Genomic DNA, 19,083 nt, shown 5'->3' with positions numbered 1-19,083 from the left:
AACTAAATTTGTTTTGTCCTAAGGGGCCGCAGCTATTTAATTCAATGTTCATCAATATTCAATATGCCTGTCGGTTTTTCTGTTGGCCTGTCGAGTGTTTGGCAGCTTCAGTTCGGTCACTTTAATTAATCGCAAGCCCACTTTAATTGCAAGTTTAATTAGTTATTCATTGGTTGATTTGAAATTTCGCACTACGTGTTGCATGCTCGCATTTTTAATTAAACGCCACGCGGCAAATTATTTTCAACCAAAGTATTAAATTTCATCCATTCGCCAGCATTTTAATGCGCCGCTGTTATTTAATATTATAATCAACATTTATTCTATATACAATATCAAATAGACTGCGGGCTCGTGCTCTTTCCATGTGCTTGTCATTCGTTCAATTTGCGAAAACTTAAAGCAAACAAGTTGAGATTGGGTTGAAAACTTATTTATTTATTTATTTATTTTCTTAAAGCTATTGACAAAAATGAGAGTCAATTTTAATTTAAAAAAGCCTATACAAAGTACACGATATAATTTCAATAGTAACACCAACCCGATGGGGGTATTTTATTTGCCAGTCCGGCCGGCTATGCCCACGTCTCACAGCCAAATATGGTCAGTGATACTATTGAAGCTATGAAAAGAAAGTGTTAGTAAGAAAACTTAAAAAAATAAAATATTAAAATGTAGGTTATTAAACAATATTTAGCATACTTAAAATAATTCTTAAAATAATAAAAAAAAAAAAAATAATAATAATAATAAAAAAAATTAAAAATAAAATAAATAAATAAATAAAAGGAGTTAAAAAAAAAAATAATAAAAAAAAAAAAAAAAGAATAAAATAAGAATAGGTAAAGTATAGAAAAAGAAAAAAGGCCGGTAATAAGAGAAGTTGCAAGAAAAGTTAATAAAAAGAATAAGAAATAATAAAAAGAAAAGAGTAATGGAAGAGCCAAAAATAGAGTATAAGAATAGAATTGAGAAATCACTAACACAACATTAGCAGCAAAAGCGTATGCCATATCAGGAAATGGGATAGGTTTTTGAAGCAAACAAATTATCATAAAATATTTGGTGGTTCTCAAAAAAAAAAAAAAAAAATACGGTTCCTATCAATCAGCCAGGAGATTGCGTAGTTTGAACTTTTTATAAGAAACCTCTAAAAAAATGTTTTATTTATTTTTTTAATTTTATTTTTTTAATATAATTCAATTCGTAGCAGCTAATATACATATAATACACATATATTGGACAAGTGCCAATGCGGGATATTTCAAGCAAAGTTCACTTGTTCATGGACTCGCAAAATGCGGCTCATAAGACGATTAGAGAGAAACAATAATTATTTAATATGCAGACAGGTCCAGATTTAACCGAACAGCAATTTGAACAAATGGAAATGGTCAAATTCGTACCTTCGATGGACATAAATTTGGTCTGGTGTTGACTACAGTAAATACGTTTGCTTGACCACTGAATGATGTGTGAGCCAAGGAGCAGCAATAAAAGTAATAGTAATAATAACAATAATAATATTATTATGATAATTATTATTATTATGGGGCGTGTGGCCATTGCTGTTGACCCTTCTGGGTAGCAACAAATAATTGGATGCAAATTAATCTCAGCAAAGGCTTAAATTATCTTCAATTTGAGCTACGACTTTTAGTCTGTCTCTCTCTCTCTCTCACACACTCTCTATCATCTACTGTCCTTTTCTCTCCCTCGCACTATGTGTATTTGCGGCTGCTGCTTTTGCTATTGAGCGTTGCTAATATATGCATAAATTGGCCACACACACACACACACACACACACACACATGTGTACACATACAGCCACACGCAAACCATCTTGAAATGAAAATTAATTTGACAGGAAATAATCGAAAATCGTATATATATGTAGATATGTATATATATTTATATTTATATCTATATTTATAGCAGCTCCCTTTCAAAATATTTCGATTATTCCATAAGCTATTCACAGCATAAAATCTGCTTAAAATATTATATAAAATTTTGTAGAAAACGATCGAATCACTATAGTATATCGCTTTATATATAGGCAATTATTTTGTATTTTTAAAAACATGCCTTGCTATGGTTTAAGTCTGTCTCTCCCTCAAGTAGTCTACTCTGATATCGTAGTAAATTTAAAGCCAAATCACTCAGGAATTGATCAACATTTTGGCATTTGTGTTGGCTACAACCACACGAATTCCATTATTGTAATCAACTTTATGCATAAAACAATAGTAAATAACAAAAGGCGTAAAAACAACAATAAAACGAGCTGATAAAACAAGAATCTAGTGCATAGATAATTTTGCGTTCTGTTTATTGCTTTTGGCTGGGCTCCACAATTTAAATAAATATTTTCACATGATTTCCAATAGTTTATTTCTCTTTTTTTCTCTTTCTCTCTCTCTCTCTGTCTCTTTTTTTTAAAGTGAATGTGTCATCAACATGGAAATTGGAAGCAAATCAAAATAGTTAAAGGAATCACGCGTTGCACGAATTCGAATACGCTTATGTGCATGAGCGAAGTGTGTTTGAAGAGTTACCTGAATTTCGTCTGCAAAGGCAAATGAAAGCGAGCGAAAGAGAGAGCCATGAAAGGAAGCTAGAAGGGAATTTAACATACTGCACCTCGCCTATGTTAGCTTAATATAGATTTCAGCATTCAGATTTAAATGTTTGCTAACAAACCAAACTCTAGCCAAGCTCCAGCCATAGTGAACTCTTTGCTATGCAGACCCATTCAATGCTCAAGCTTGGCTTGTGTTACACCTATGGATTATACACAAAAATTCGAACTTTAACTGGATCAAATCGAAGCATCTATTCAATTGGAATCTATTGTTGCAGGTAAGTTTCAGGTAAATTTAATTGATTTGTATGATATAACAAATGGGACAATATTTCACAGAGATTGTTAGCTAAAATCTATAATCTAATTACACTGTCGATAGAGTATTTTTGAAATGGAAATGGGAAATGGGGAAACTCGAATGCCGGAAATTGTGTAGACACACCAAAAATGCAAATTTGTGAATATAGCACAAAAATGCGCAAATAAATTTGTGGCCATGCTTAAAATCATAAATAAATGTATAAAGCTGAAAATGCGTCAGGCTTTCAGCATTGACAGCAACAACAACAACAACAACAACAACAGCAGAGAGCAATAAAAACAAAACATTTGCCCAGCTAATTGACTAAAGTGCCAAGTATTTCCGAATTTGTATATAAATACATATATATGCATACTATATATGTATATGTATGCGTGTGTATTTAGTGTCTGAAATATAACTCTCTTGACCCATTTTAATGACAGTTGATGCAGAAGTCAACTATGAAATGTGAAAACAAAAATTATATAACATTTGTGTGTATTTACACAAAGAATATATTAGTTATATAATTACACTTGAAAGCAGAAAACAAGTGAACATGCTCTAGTGGGGTGTGCTCGACTAGGAGATACGCTAAGCACTTGCCAGTGCTGGTTTTCCAACCATCCGGATGTCTTATGCAATCAAAACTAATAGACTCGTTCCGCTCTAGCTGTTGTGTAATGGAATAGCTGTGCTCACACGGACGGACAAACGGACGGATAGTTTGACCTTCTGCTGGACAGTCGGGCGGAGAGACAGGCAGATAGACGGATGTATAAAGAGCCAGTTGGTCGGATGGCAGGGCAATCGGACGGACAGACCGGTTTACCGACGGATCGACACGGCTGTTCATCCTGATCAAGTCTATATATGTGTATTGTGGGATCTGCTGCGTAAACTTCCGTCAGTCACATACCATTTCACCCAAAGAATATACCTTAAATTTCCATGTTCTATGAGCTCAGAACATAAAAAGCATTGGGCTTTGCCATAAGCTTGCAAAGAGTAAGAGAAAGTTAGAGAAAGAGACAGAGTGAGAGAGAGAGATAGAGAGAGAGAGAGACACACACAGAGAGATAGAGAGAGACAGAGAGAGGCAGAGACACAGAGAGAGGGAGAGAGACAGAGACGTAGTCAGACACAGAGCGAAATCCACATTTGAAAATATAAACATTTTCTACAGAAATTCGCTCAACACGAATATGAGATTCATTGCAATGCAGAGCAGGTAAGGGCAGGTGGTAAATGGGTCAATCATATTTGAGGCCTGCCAAGATTAGGTTAAATTATTGAAATCATTATTGAAATTGATGAGAAATGGGATTAGGTTTCCAGATTGAGTGCATCGAAGCCCATTGACGTAAACAAAGCGAACGATAAGAGCATGTTTTATAGATCATGTAGCTGACAGAGAGAAACAGGCTCATAAAATGCTGCCAGCATTTGTTGGGCTAAAACAGTTGCGTGGGCTACTTTCCTGCTGTGTGTCTGTGTGGGTGTGGGAGGGTATGTGTGTGTGTGTGTGGTGCGGCGGTTGGTTGGGCATGTGTCGGTCGCTGCATATGAATAATGGAAGGCCGCATAAAAAATGCAACCGAAAAATTATGCAAATATGCAAATAAATATCTCTAAAACATTTGTTTCAATTTCCCCAGCCCGTGCCAGCGCCAGCGCCAACGGCATGCCACAAGCGGATGCGCCACCGGATGCTCTACAAACGATTGCCAGCGTGTGTGCGTGTGTGTATTTGTGTGTGGTTGTTCGACAAAGTGAATGCACAAAAGATTTTCGTGTATGTGTGTGTGTGTGTGTGTGGCCCATAAATTTACAGCAATGCCATGAAATTTAGCTGCGTGCCACACATCCAACCACTCAACCACCCAACCACCCAACCACCCAACCACCAACCATTACCCACTATCCGACAGCGATTGTGATTTGCCTCAAAGCGGCGCATGGAGGCATTGCGTGAAGGCATGTTGCAAAAATGTGTTGCATACTTTTGTGCATAGTCGTCGATTGGCATCATTAAGTCGTAAATGTGGGCAGCAACGGGGCGTGGCAATAGCTGCAGCCGCTGCTGCACTGGCAGCGTAGTTTGGGGCTGCCCTCGCATCGGCGGCTTGCCACATCATTTAATGCTCATTAAAATAAATGCAACGCAATATTCTTTTGCACACACCCAGTTAACCCACCCGTGCACCACCCCACCACACAGGCCACGCGCACCGCTCTGTCTGCAGCAGCTCGCATCACTTGACATTTTGCGGTGTTTTAATTTGACGCACGTTCAAGTGCTTCAGAATTGCCAACGCCAACGCCAGCGACAGCGTCAAAGCCAGCTGCGACGTCAACTGCGACAGCGACAGCGGCAGAGAGACTCGACGAAATGTTTTGCACTCATTTCTGTGCCACATGAGCCACAGCTCGTAGGCTACGAGCGCAGCGATTAATGCCATAGATTGCGATTTCGAATGTAAACCTCTTAAGGGATTACAACAGATTTTCAGTTAAGGAACACAATAATTGGCAACTGCTGCGCCACTCGCCAGCATCCAGGCTGAACTGCCAAAAAGAAGCAAAGAAGAAGCACCAGCTCAGCGAGAGCCAACGAAAAAAAAAAAAAAATTAAACCATCAAGTTACGTCGAGCTATAAAGAACAGCCAGGAAGAGAAGAAAACTGTGGATGCATTCGCTGCCTGATAAAGGAGAACGATTTTTATGATGCACTTGAAATATTGATAGAAGAGGTGGGTTCGAAGAGTTTTATGTCTATTTGAGAGAAACTGGAAGTAGCATTAAATGATGATTAAGAGTTTATCAAACTTGGCCGAGTTAATTTATCATCATGATAAATTCAGGAATCGATGCTAACTAAGTGTGATCAAATGCTGTTCAACCAGACCAAGAATCAAATGAAGATATATAGAAAAGAAGCTTTATAGAAACCAAAAATAAACAATGATGTCTCTAGGGTAGATTCAATTTCAAGATTTTCAAGAGAAGAATATAGTATAATAGAATATAAGAAACTGTTAAATAGATTATTCACAAATATAAATTGAATGAAGAGCTAAACAGGATGAAGATATAACGAGAAAAAGTTTATAAAAATGAAAAATAAAGCTGTTTTCCAAATGGTAAATAGTTGTAGATCTATTAATATCAGAGGTATTTTAAGCAAGGAAAAAAATAGAATTATTCCAAAGAATTATCCATAGCTGATCGAACATAAAATCAAGGGAAGCCCGAGTCGTAGTCTATGCTTTGAAATAGTTTGTATGTGTATATAGAAACACTATGGCATGGTATATAGCAGATGCAGCTGATTCTGACAGTTATACATTTATATATTAAAGTCGTCTGTGTTGAATGCGGTCGTCTGTAGCTGTTGATAAGTGGCAGCCGCATTCAATCAACTAGCTGCCAGATGCTGGTTGCTTCTGCATCCGGAACATTCATTTATGTCAATGCCACAAAGCACAGTTCACTCTGCATGTGCTTGTGTGTGTGTGTGTGTGTGTGTGTGTGTGTGTGTGTCTCTATGTGTAAGCGCAAATATTCGTACTGCATTGACAGTGGCAAGAAAATTGAGTTTACGACTTGGCGCACTCCTGCGACTGTCAGTCATAACTTGGCCAGGATACATTAGCGAGATAGGCGCCAGGCTTTTGCTTTATTCATTTGAATGCCATCGACATGGACAGAGGCGTTTGTGGCTTTTGGTGAGTGTGTGTGTGTGGGGGAGGGAGACGGGGCGCATGAGGCTCGCGAGTCGAGCATTAGGCGGCGTCTTTTTATCGCCTTTTCATCGAGGTTATCCTGCATATTGCATGAGCTGCTGCCATATGGAAATTTATGTGTGTGGGCGAAACACACATGCATTATATATACACACACACACACACACACATGTGTAGATATATATATATATATATATATATATATATATTTATATAGAGACATCGTTTAAATTTGAACGTGTGTTTCAGCACTCGAGCAGCAGCAGCAAGCCACAAACATATCCTTATCGATGCTGCTGCTGCTGCTGCTGCTGTCGCTGCCAATTTCAGCCAGCAGCAAATGTTGCAATGCGAGTGTGTGTGTGTGTGGCCGCACTCAGTTATATATTTCTTAGGGGACTCTGTTTATTATCCTTTTTTATATCCTTTCGCCTGGGTTTTTTATTTATTGATGTTGTACATTTGAGTTAAGGGCAAACGGCATCGTCGCATTCGTTTGCCATAACCGATGCCGTTTTTCTTTACTCCAGCGCTTCACACACACACACACACTAAGAATGAGAGAGCCATATATATGAACGTCCATAACTAGGACACGTGGCGTGGACCACAGCTCCAGCTATAGCTTCAACTTCAGCTCGGGCAATTGGGGGCTCTAGCGGCCCATATGAAACAGTAATACAAATATTGCGCATACGCCATGTTCGCCCCAGCGACAACAAAGTAGCCCTGACCATATTGTATGTATGTGTGTGTGTCTGCCTGTCTGTCTGTCTCTCGCTGTGTGTCTCACTGTGGGTGAGCGAATCTATGTGTGTGTGTGTGTGCGTGCTGGAAAGCGATCAAAAGTCAACGGCAACTGCCATATATATTGAACTTGCCGAGCAATGGCAGCAACCGTAACGGTTCCGGTTACGGTTACAGTTACGGCAACAGTAAAGTTGTTTGCTTTAAAACTTGTTTGCCTGCAGGCCAAGCCCCACACACCGCCCCGAACACACCGAACTCCAACTGTCTCACACACACAACAACTCGTTCGCTCCAACGCCTGAATGCAATTCCAAATGGGATTCGACACAAACTGTTCCACTCGGCAAGACGTTCCCCACACACACACACGCACACACACACCAGCTCTATCTCACACTCGATCTCACAGTGCCACACTCTAAGCGATGTGCTACATAAATTGCAATATTTTATCTACAGCGCTGAAACAAATACTTGATATCGAGATATATATATAAACATATATACATACATACATATACTATATATATTGGCTGTTGGCTGTTGTAATATTAAGTTATATTTCAAGAACTATCTTCCTTAGATTAGAAGACCTGTTCAAGGAATATTGCGAATTTAGAAATTGCGTGGCTTAAGTATATTTATGTACATACATATATATATTTTCAATTCTTATGTCTTATGCCAACAAATTCGAATATATTGTATGCTCTTCTGCAAGGCTGTGCAATAGCTCATCTTCGATGCTCGCCTACTCTAAACAAAGCATTGCAATGGAGCAACGCATCTATATCATATTCTTGGACAGATGATGACACGGCCAACATATTAGGTAGGCCTGTTCAGTCTGTGTCTGTGTTCAGTGGAAAGATCATGGCAGGACGACGCTGTGCTTCGATAGAGCAGATGAAGACGGCATCGAATATGCTTCTACTGCTCAATGGCTGAGTATGAGTAAATGGGCTATTCTTAAAAAAATTTAATCTGCTTTTTATTTTTTATTTTAATTTAATTTGATTTACTTAATTATTTATTTTTTTCTTTTTTGTAAAAATTTATGAATTGATTTTTTTATAAAAATTGATGAGTAATAATTATTTATTATTTTTATCATATAAATTGATTTTAAATTAAATACAATATATAAATTTCATATACATAAAATGTACATAATTTAGAATAAAATATATATAATATTTAAAATATAATAATAATATATTTTTATGTGGGTCAACTACATTTAATTAATTTTTACAGAAAAAATGAATGACAAGAATCAATTTTTAAGTTATTTAAAATAAGAATCATATATCTACAGTAGAATCCGGTTATAACGACACTCAAGGGGTCATTATACCCGAAAGTCGCTATAACCGTACATAAAAGTTTGTCTGGGGACCAGAACATTCGTCGTTTTAACCGTACAGACGCTATAAGCGGAGTCGTTATAGCCGCATTGTACAGTATATATATATATAAATTTTTATTTTATTTTTTTTTTATTACATTTGATACAATATAATATCTGATATAATATATAAGTTTAATTTATTTATTGATTTTATTTGTTTATTTTATTTTATTTTATTTTTTTTTTTTATTTTATGTGTCAATCTCGTAGATCTCAAGAGCTTTTTATGATATTTTATTTTTTAATTTTTTTGTTTCATGATTATTATTGTAGATATTTATTTTTTACTCTTTTTTAGAATCTAGAATTCAAAATCCAACAATATTTTTTATGTTATTATTTGTTTACTTCGAATGAATACAATAATCAATCAGTCCATCCGACACATACATACATATGCATATAGTTTCCCAACGACATGACAACACTCGCTGAGCAAAGCGAAAACGTCAGCTGTGAATTATTGTCATTTCGAATTGATTATTATTGTTTGTGCACCTTTTTGGCAAGAATAACAAATTCGATAAACGGAACGTTGGCAGCCAAAGCATTTCAATTAAGTTGTTATTCACACGCTCTCAAAAAAGGTGTTGCCAAACGTTAATTTGCTTCAGCTTTCGCACGTCATTCAGTGCGGACTGTGTGTAAATCAAATGAAATGAACTTAATTTGGTTTGCCGGCAATTCAAACAGAGGACAGCGACAAGACGTCGGGGAGCGTTTGATTTTATTGCATAAATATCGTTTGTCTGCTCGAAGCCATATTTAAAGTTTCTAACAATCGTCGAGTCCTGCCAATCAATCAATATTTGCTGCTCTGGCCAGGCTATTGATATTGCGAATACCAAAATCGGACAGCTGCAGGCGCTGCGAGCGCCACTGCCATTCGTCCTGATCCACTTGACATGCACTACAAATGGCGGCAAAGTCAAATTCATAATTGATTCAATTTTAATTGCAGCATTGGCACAAAACTGCATCTGAAAGCTGAAAGCTGAGCGCCGAGTGCCGAGCGCTGAGCTCTGAGCGTTGCATGAAACTGAAACTGAAACTGAAAATGAAACGGAAACGGAAGCGGAAATGGCAACCAAACCAAACATGACAGCCTCGTTTGTCCGCCGGCGGCAATCGATTTCATCAATAGCACACACATTATATATACATATACACACCCACACAGACTTGACTTTCATTTAGCTTTAAGACACAATTCTTTCGGCCAAAGTCGAGGCGTTTCAGTCTAAAACTCTTAATTCAGATTTAGAAAGCAATTTAATCAGAGCGAGTATGAATGTTGCAATCGAGCCTTACCAACTGCGTAATACTCATTCTTAACTTCTTATTATTCCCATCTATTTGACTTCAACTCTCTGCTCTCACATAGATTGATCTCTCTCATACTTGACTTTCCCTCAATGGCAATATGACGTCACAATTCCACACTCAAAGAGTGTTTTTATTGTATGTAACCAGCATGGTTTCCATTTGGCCAATAAAGTTGTTGAGTGTGGCCAACTCGTGACGAATTGAAGCGTTTACGTTGGCTACATTAAAAGTTTTTAAAACGGTTTTCTTTCTCCTATCAAGCTTCATGTTAAACAATCATAAATATTATGGCAAGTTAAGTGAATAGTTGTGAATCGCTGTGAATATGTAAGAATATATATGGGGTCAGTTGATTTCAAGTGAAAACTGTCGCCGAGATTTCCATTTGCAGCTCGGCTATTTTCTCAAGCTGCTCTGCTTTGTTTCCTTTGTGCCAACTGAATTGAAAATGTTATAAATAAATGCTTAAGCCAAACAGTTGAGCGGCATAGTTTGCACACAGTTGCTATATGTAGTATATCTAGATGTCTATAGCCACTTCCTTCGGGCTCTCTGACTAACCAGACTCGCTAGTGCCCTCTTCCCCTCTCTCTCTGTCTCTCTCTCTCTCTTTGTATGTGTCTCTCGCTGATGTTTGCATTTGTGCTGCAGCTGAATCACATTTAATATTGGCTTGTCACGTGAACTTAACTGTGCCACGGCTGGTCGCCGTCGACTGAGTTTTCATTTCGCTTTGCAAAATGCAAAAACCCAAAATAAAAGAAAAATAAAAAATAAAAATAAAAGAAAAAAAATTCCGAAATATTGAAACGAGGAACTGTCGCAAGTCGTAGCTATCATACGTTCCGGCTTGGATACTCTACCGATATATTTCAATTATGAAATGATTGAATCTATATAATCGATATATACATATGTATAAAAATTGAATAATATATCATTTATAATTATAGTATAAATCGGAAAATGGAGCGTTGTCCGTAACGCCCGACTGAGGTTTTTATTTATTTTTTTTAAAATAATATAATAGTAATAACAGCAAAAAGGAAAACGTCTAGAGATGATTCCTATGCAAGCAGATATCTAACATAAAAAATACATATGTACAGTAGAATTCGGTTATAACGACTCCGCGTTCATTCGGTTATTGCGACTAGAATCCTGGTTATAACGATTTTCGGTCTATACGACGGACCCTCGAGAATCTTTATAAACGATTCAACTATACATATATCAATTTATACAGGGCTGCCCCTTTTCGACGGATCCTACAAACTTGCCTATATTCGACGGACCCATGTTTATTTATTTATTTATTTATTTTTTTTTTTTTAGTTTTTTTTTTTTTAATAAAAGACATTTTTTTTTATTTTGATGTTAATAATCATTTTATTTGGTTCTAGTAAATTTGTTGACAACGCTTTTTGAATAGGATATCTCTGAAATGGCCGCCTACAGTAGGCCTGTACCGCGTATTGAGCCCTTCTCTGTTTAAAGATATAGGCTTGTATACACCCTAGGTTCAAAGGCAGTGCAGTTCAAACGCAGTGATCAATTCGGAATACTTTTAGTTAGAGTACTGAAATCAATTGATGTTTGAAACATTGAACACAGCATACAGTTCGCGCCATTTAGTTAGTTTTATTTGCATTTTTATTTCGCATTTTATTTCGAATTTGATTGATGCAGAAATACATAGATCGATACCTTTTGCAGTTGGGTAAAACAAGGCGAACTAATTCAGGTAAATCGTTTTTAATTTGTCACCTTTTCGCATTTCACTTAACCGGACTAAAGCCGAGCGAGGCCACTGGGCAAGGCATGGCCGACCGCATTAAAGCCAAATTGCGAAATGCATTAAATTGCTCAGGCAGAGTGCGCTCAAAGGGAATTTTCAATTTGGCGCCCGATTGGCAAATAGTATCCAAAGGTATGCAAGCGCACCTGCTGCAGCTGCCAACTGTCTCGAGCTCAGCTGCGAAATGCAGCGAACTTTGCTTCAACACAAATTGCACAATTTAATTGAAGTTTGCATTTATTTCATTTTACTTTTTTTTTTCTCGAAAGTTTACGCTTTAAATAAATTATGCACAGCTGCTGGACGATGTGATTGGAGCTGATATTAAGTGAAGGTATATATACAATGTATACATATATATGTAAGGCAAAGAATTTGGTGGACAACTCGAAGCAATTCAAGGCAGTGAAGCTCTTATGATGAGAAAGAAATGAGCTGAAGACTAAGTCAAAATTAATTAAGAGCATTACAGTCGGGCGTAATACTCAGGAATAGCTGAATCCCTTGCGTTGAAGGAGTAAGAAATCTGTAATTGTACCATTTGGCTTTTATGGTCTACAGCTGTGGAAATTAATCGGTAATTAAATTAATCGGGAGTATTTTGTCAACGATTGACGAAGAGGAAATTATAGATATATATGAAATTATAGATTATATATACATATATATAAGCCTTTGCGGCTTTCTACACCCACTACGGACGTGGATAAGCATTTTCCGATTTGTCACGCCTTTTGTGGGCGTATAGGGAAAATGTTAACACTAGCAGACGAGGTGCATTGAGTTAGTATATTCAAACTTTCTCTAATGGCGAAATAGCTAGCTTTTATACGGGCGGACAAACGGACGTACGGACATTGCACAAAAATTGATATAGGTACTCAATGAGTAAAAAACAAGTAAGAACAGCCCATAAGCAATTTAGTAGCTAAGTTTAGCTCTAATATTGTATAAACGTCGATTTGTCACGCCCCTAATGGGCGTAGATTAGACTTTACAAAATTATACCATTAGCTCATGTGCAATTTTAACGTTCTAGCTTTAAAACTCTACGAGATGCAGTTTTATTCGATTTGCCACGACCCCAATGGGCGTAGATATATCCGCCATAGCTCATGATCTTGGGTGGTCGACGCAGATCTAATATGATTTCTTGCATATTGGAAAATGCATTTTCCGATTTGCCACGCCCCTAGTGGGCGGATCGGGAAAATTTTAACACTTTATAAATCGAAGATATACCCGAGTATATACTCCAAAAGTCAAGTCTCAATAGCTTCAATAGCGCCGAAATAAACTGCGTTCATACGGACAGACAGGCAAACGGACGGACGGACAGACGGACGGACATTGCACAAAACCAATATACTTTCGTGAAAGAGTATAAAAAAGTAAATCAAATTGGAGGAATTCAATAAAGAGACAAAAAACAAATATGCAATTCGTATATAGGGTAAAGAGGGCGTGTAAACATGAGAGGGAGGGGGATAAAGGGAAGAGCATTGTGTAAAGCTACAAAGTGGACGATTCGTAGCAAATGGGCACCAAAAATAGATAGCAAACTTTTCAAATATGTTCGCAGCCTCAAGTCAATTGAGGCAAATAAGCTTGAGCTAATCACATGGAATACTTGAAATGAGCTCAATATGCAGGCAAATCAATTTATCAAACAATTAACCAGCTTTAATACGTAAAGTGCCAAAAATGAGCTTTGCATAAGCGCCAAAGGAGATAACCAATATTTTCATACTATTAAGCTGTAAGTAGTGAAAGTTACAGAAATAGCAAATAAATCCCAAACAATGTTTGAAATTGTGTAGGTAACATCGAAAATATTTGCAACAGTAAAAGTGAGCGAAGGACCAAGGCTAGTTGGGGCTAGATTTGGGTGCTCTATATGGCTAGCTCTATAGCTTCTTCTCCAGATATCTTTGGCAGCAAAGACTCGGACAGCATCGAAAAAGTTGAGTACTTAAAATTTGCCAGATATGAAAAACTTCAGGACTACAGCAACACAAAATGGCCAAATAAACTTTAATTCAAGCTCAGTTCGAGTCCAATAAAATTCCGAGTAAATGGAATCTTTGGCGCATGTTGGAGAAATGACCCAAAGTTGATTTCCAAAGAGAGCGAAACAAAAGTGAAGGAAAGGCAGCAGCACAAAAAAGCGAAATTGTATTATGTGAGTGTTTTTAATGTGGGTGCAGCTGGACGGGGACGCGGGACGCGGGTTACGGAACACGGGGCTGGGATACGGTCCAGATTAGTGGGCGATATCGTGACAAAGTAGCCCAAAGCGAAAGCCAAACAGCAAAGTCAACCAGTTCGCTTGAGTGACAGAGGCTATCAGTGCGTTTCGATCACAGTCACAGAATAGCGATGTGAATGTGAATGTGAATGTGAATGCGAACCTGAATGGGATTGTGAATGTGGAAAAACCCATGTCACGACAGCTGACTGCAAAGCAATAGCACCAACAACAGCAACAACAACAACAGCAGCAACAACAGCCAACAAGAGTGCCAAAATAAATAAATTAAATTGTTGAAAAATGCTGCAAGTTTTCGTATTTTCATTTGTTGTCGCTAGCCTTCTCCCACCTGCCTGCTGCCACCCGCCCTCGGCTGCCTCCGCCCGCCTTCTGCCCATCGAAGTTGCATACGAAATCGAAGTGAAAACGAAACTTGGCAAAGTTGATTTGCTGCACGTGTGCGTTGCCAGCAACGACGCGACGTGGCAAAGGAGTCCGCCCATCCGTGCACTCATTAGCTTCATACATACATACATACATATGCGATTCAATTATTATCGAGCCCGAGAGCACGTCTCTCCAGCACAAACAAACACACGGGCCAAGCCAGAATGTCTACAGTATTTGATTTCAAAAACGAATTACACGTAAATTAATGAAAGCGAAGCAAGAAAACGAAACAAAAGCAAATAACAACAAAATAACAATCGATAACACGACTCGGCGATGCCCTAGTGCACTGTATCTATCTATAATAATTTATATATGAGCTGATAGCCTGAACCAATTGAAAATTGACACTCAGCACATAATGGTTCCGTGTAATCTCTGTAGCTGCCAGCAGGAGGCGTGGCAAACCTCATAAAGTCCATAGATTTGTGAGCAGATCAACAAGTATGTATGAGTATGTCAGACAGGTAAGAAACTGACCAGTACATCATAGATCACTCAACTAGCTAGACAGAACAGATCTTCGAGCAAACCTCAACAGCAGTCCAAATGCTATATTTTTGGGAGAAATTATAAAAATGTCTATAATGCGGAAACTTCATACACTATATGATTAGAGAATGTTTATAAATTTTTTTTCTTTTTAATTCTTTTTCTGAGATTTTAATTAACACATAATCTGTTTATATTCATCATCGTTCATTCATAAGGGCATTATTTTAAATTTATTTAAATTCTTAATAACTATTATCTAATTTTCCCCATCTGAATTCCAAAAATAGTCATATATTCAATAAACTTTAGATATAGTTAATCCGCATTTACAAAAATCTTGGGGTAATGCACATTTGGTAGGTCTGTAAAGACAGCAAACTTCGCAGGATCATCACTGCAGTTGTGAGTAACAAGAGAAAGAGATTAACATGCTAGATCGCTGTAGCTCTCACTCATCTCAGGGCTCTCTAGATCACAGTAGCTAATTCATGTTAACCCTGTGTACATTTGAGCTACCAGCTCAGGTCACAGGTCATCACAATTTAAGTTGCTGTCGAATCCGTCTACGCTTCTTCTGCACAGTGTGAGATACTCGCAATAATTCATTCATAATCAGTGCAGACTGAGCACCATAATTGAAGCTGATATATGCTCAGCAGTGAATTTGAATGGACGCATTATTCAATCGCCATCAATTGAGGCATCAAATTTGTTGCGAAACGTAAGCGAAATTGTTTTTCGGAAACACATGAGCGCAACAATTCATAATAATTGTGCTTGGCACGTCAACTAATTAAGTCAATTTATCATTAGCCTGCACAAATTTCAATGCAGGCGCCCATTTGCCATGGCCGTTGCCATTACACTCAGACATTGACATCTTGGCCTTGCCAGCGACAACGACAACGACAACGACAACGCCATCGTCGATGGCAATGCCGATGCCAACGCCATCGTAGTCGTCCTCGTCGTCATCTCTAATGGCAGCTCGTTAAATTTATTGCGCATACGCCCCCGTGTACCTGGAAGCGGTTGCGGCGATTTGTGAAGCTTCACGAGCTGCTTTAAATGTTAAACGCGCAAATTACGGCGCACGTGCCACAGCCATTGACTGCCACACAAGCTTTGACACACACACACACACACGCGCACACGCACACAGATACACGCATCCACTTATTGAAGGCGTTGCAACCTGGCAGCCTCTTGCTTTTGACGGCAAACAAATGCTTTGATATTTATTGCCAGTCAGCCATTCAGTTAGCCTGGCTGACGCACTGCACCAAGCGCGCTGAGAGATAGCGAGAAACAGAGAGTGAGAGAGAAAGAAAACGAAAGAAAGAGAGGGAGACAGAGAGAGAGAGAGAGAGAGAGAGAGAGAGAGAGAGTCAGAATGGCACTTAAAGTTTAAGTTAAGGGCATAGTTAGGTCTTTGCCATTGGCCATTGTCTGTTTAACTTGGGGGCGCCGTGGGCGTGGCTGTGACCATTTGCAATAGAGCAAGCATAGATATACTAAATAGTTGGCATCAATCGATGCTTTTATCAATTTCTTAAATATAATATCTATGCCTTTGAAAAAAAATAAATAAATAAATAAAATTTAAAATATAGAAAAACATTTACTTCGAAAATAATAAATATCCAAGCTGAAAAGCAATAGCTAACCTTTCTTAGGTATACATCAAAATCTTTATATGATTGTGAAAAAAAAAAAAATGTTTAAAGGAAATAAAGCACAATAGATAAAAATAAATAAATATTTTATATTGAGGTAAAGGTGCAAAAGCAATATAAAACTATTCACCTATTTATTTATTTAGACAAAAAAAAAAAATAAAAACATTTTACAGGAAGCAATTTCAAGAATTTTATTAATATGAAAATTGCGAAAAATTGTAATTTTTCAAGGTGCAGGGTATGTTTGAGTAGAGCAATGGAATAATGACAGCTTCGTAATCATAGAATACACGAAAGCTAGGTAGAGAGGTTAAGAGAGGCAGAGAGACAAGGAGACAGTGAGACAGAGAAACGAGAGCTGAAGGCTACCTATTTAAAGAATTTGTATTTGCATATCACTCAAACATCCATAAGCACATATGAAGCCAATATACCCTCTCGGCTGGCTCAGTGTAGGGAACGGAACAATAAACACTTGGTCGAGCTCTCAGTTGATGTGTTGAGTGATGAGAGCGAAAGGAAATGATTGCTTGTTCAGCAGTTTGAATTCACATAGATACACTATGCACTATATATGTTTGTGTGTGCGTGTGTGTGTGTGTATTACATGTATATGTACATATTACAGCTAGTGCTTGGGCACTAATTAGATCGTTCAACATTTTCATGCATTTTTGAATGGACGAATGGAGGGCTGGGGCAGGGAGAGCGAGAGGGGCTGCGGCGCCTGTCGACAGACCTTTTAACCCTTATCACATAACTAGGATTCGGGCAAATGGCTTAGGGGGCTAACAACGCACTAACGGGTCACGCTCGAATTGCCCTTGGCAAGCATTTTTGGTATTTTTGGTAATTTGCTGCTTTCGGCTTCGGCTTGATTTGGCGTGCTTCGGCTTCTCGGCTCCGGCTTTTGCTTTTGCTTTAGCTTCGGCATTGGCATTGGCATTGGCTTTGGCTTTGGCTTTGCTTTGTTGCTTTTAGCCACATTTGGAGTCCGTTGTTTGCCGTGTTATTATGTGCATCCTGTGCGTTCCGGGCCCTGTAATTTATTTATGGCCACATAATAAATCTGTGCATAAGACATTGCCCGCCCAGCGGCCAGCGGCCAGCGGCCAGCGGAATGACTCTCTCGGCTGACCAGCAGCCCGGTCTGGGCTGGGTGTTTGTTTGGCTTGGCTTTGTTCGCGCTCCGTGCGTCTTCTGCTGCTGGACGTTGCTGGCGTTGTATCTTTTAATGTTTTCCTTTCTCTTTATGCTTTATTGCAGTGTCATTTGCGCAAACTGTTGTTAATAGCCATGCGGTGACAAACGAAACCGGCCAGCAGAGCTCGGCTCCAGCAGCATACAGCAGCAGCAGCAGCAGCAGCAGCAGCAGCAGCAGCAGCAGCATACAGCAGCAGCAGCAGCAGAAGCAGCAGCAGCAGCAGCAGCAGCTGTACAGTGGATCAAACAGGGTATACATACGCACTGAGTAGGACGCTATATATGTATATCAACAAATGAAATCAGACACAAAATATCTTCAGCTTCTATAATTCTCAAGGGAAGAAAACACAGACGGAACAACGGACGAATCAAACCAGAGTAATTCTCACTCCCTGTCCTGAATATGCCCTGTAGTACTCTAGATCAAGTCAAGACACCCAATATTGAATATTTGAATGATGTAGCTATAGAGTAAAGCTGAAAACTTTTGAGTCTTTCAATCAAGTTTAGTTTTATAGCGCTTTCGCTTCATATTGCTCTCATTTGGCCAGGTTAAATACACAAGGTCTTTCCATCTACAACTTAAACCAGTCGAGCAGTTTGTAGTTTTAGACTATGTTTATAATACCTGCGCATCGCTGGAATTGATTATATTGATGGGCTAGACGAAGTATTACATTGTAAATATCAGAGCATCCGATTAGCGAGCACGTGGAGTGCTTGGCTCTGTGACTTGGTCACTCGGTGACTTTGACAGCGATTCATGAAAGCCGCAGTCCAAATCGATAATGAGCCTGACTTTATTTCTGCTGACTCAGTCGCCGTCGAGTGCCAGAGTGCCGGAGCTAGTTTGGACTCATAATTGCAAGTGGAGCAGAATCAACGCGCACGGTGGATCATGAGGGTGGCCCGCAACTGCTCTGTTCTAATTACTATCGTTATCATTAATCATCATCATTATCATTCGGTTACTTCTTTATGCACCACATAATGATTTGCCTTGGCTGTATTCAGTTTTGCAATTTATGTCTGCATACATATTATGCTGGTCAATGTACAGGGTATATTTGAATAAGCT

General features: G+C 38.5%; 1 protein-coding gene across 3 annotated transcripts in view; it reads right to left on the bottom strand.

The window, feature by feature from the left end:
• Window positions 1-19,083, bottom strand: part of LOC6584966 (teneurin-a) — a 301,718-nt gene that overhangs the window by 268,906 nt on the left and 13,729 nt on the right. The window lies entirely within an intron of this gene.

The sequence above is a fragment of the Drosophila mojavensis genome, unplaced genomic scaffold (genome assembly GCF_018153725.1).
Source record: "Drosophila mojavensis isolate 15081-1352.22 unplaced genomic scaffold, ASM1815372v1 contig_136, whole genome shotgun sequence".
NCBI classification, from domain to species: Eukaryota; Metazoa; Arthropoda; class Insecta; order Diptera; family Drosophilidae; genus Drosophila; species Drosophila mojavensis.
Note: the sequence above shows the minus strand (reverse complement) of the source record. Positions and strands in the feature narration are given on the sequence as shown.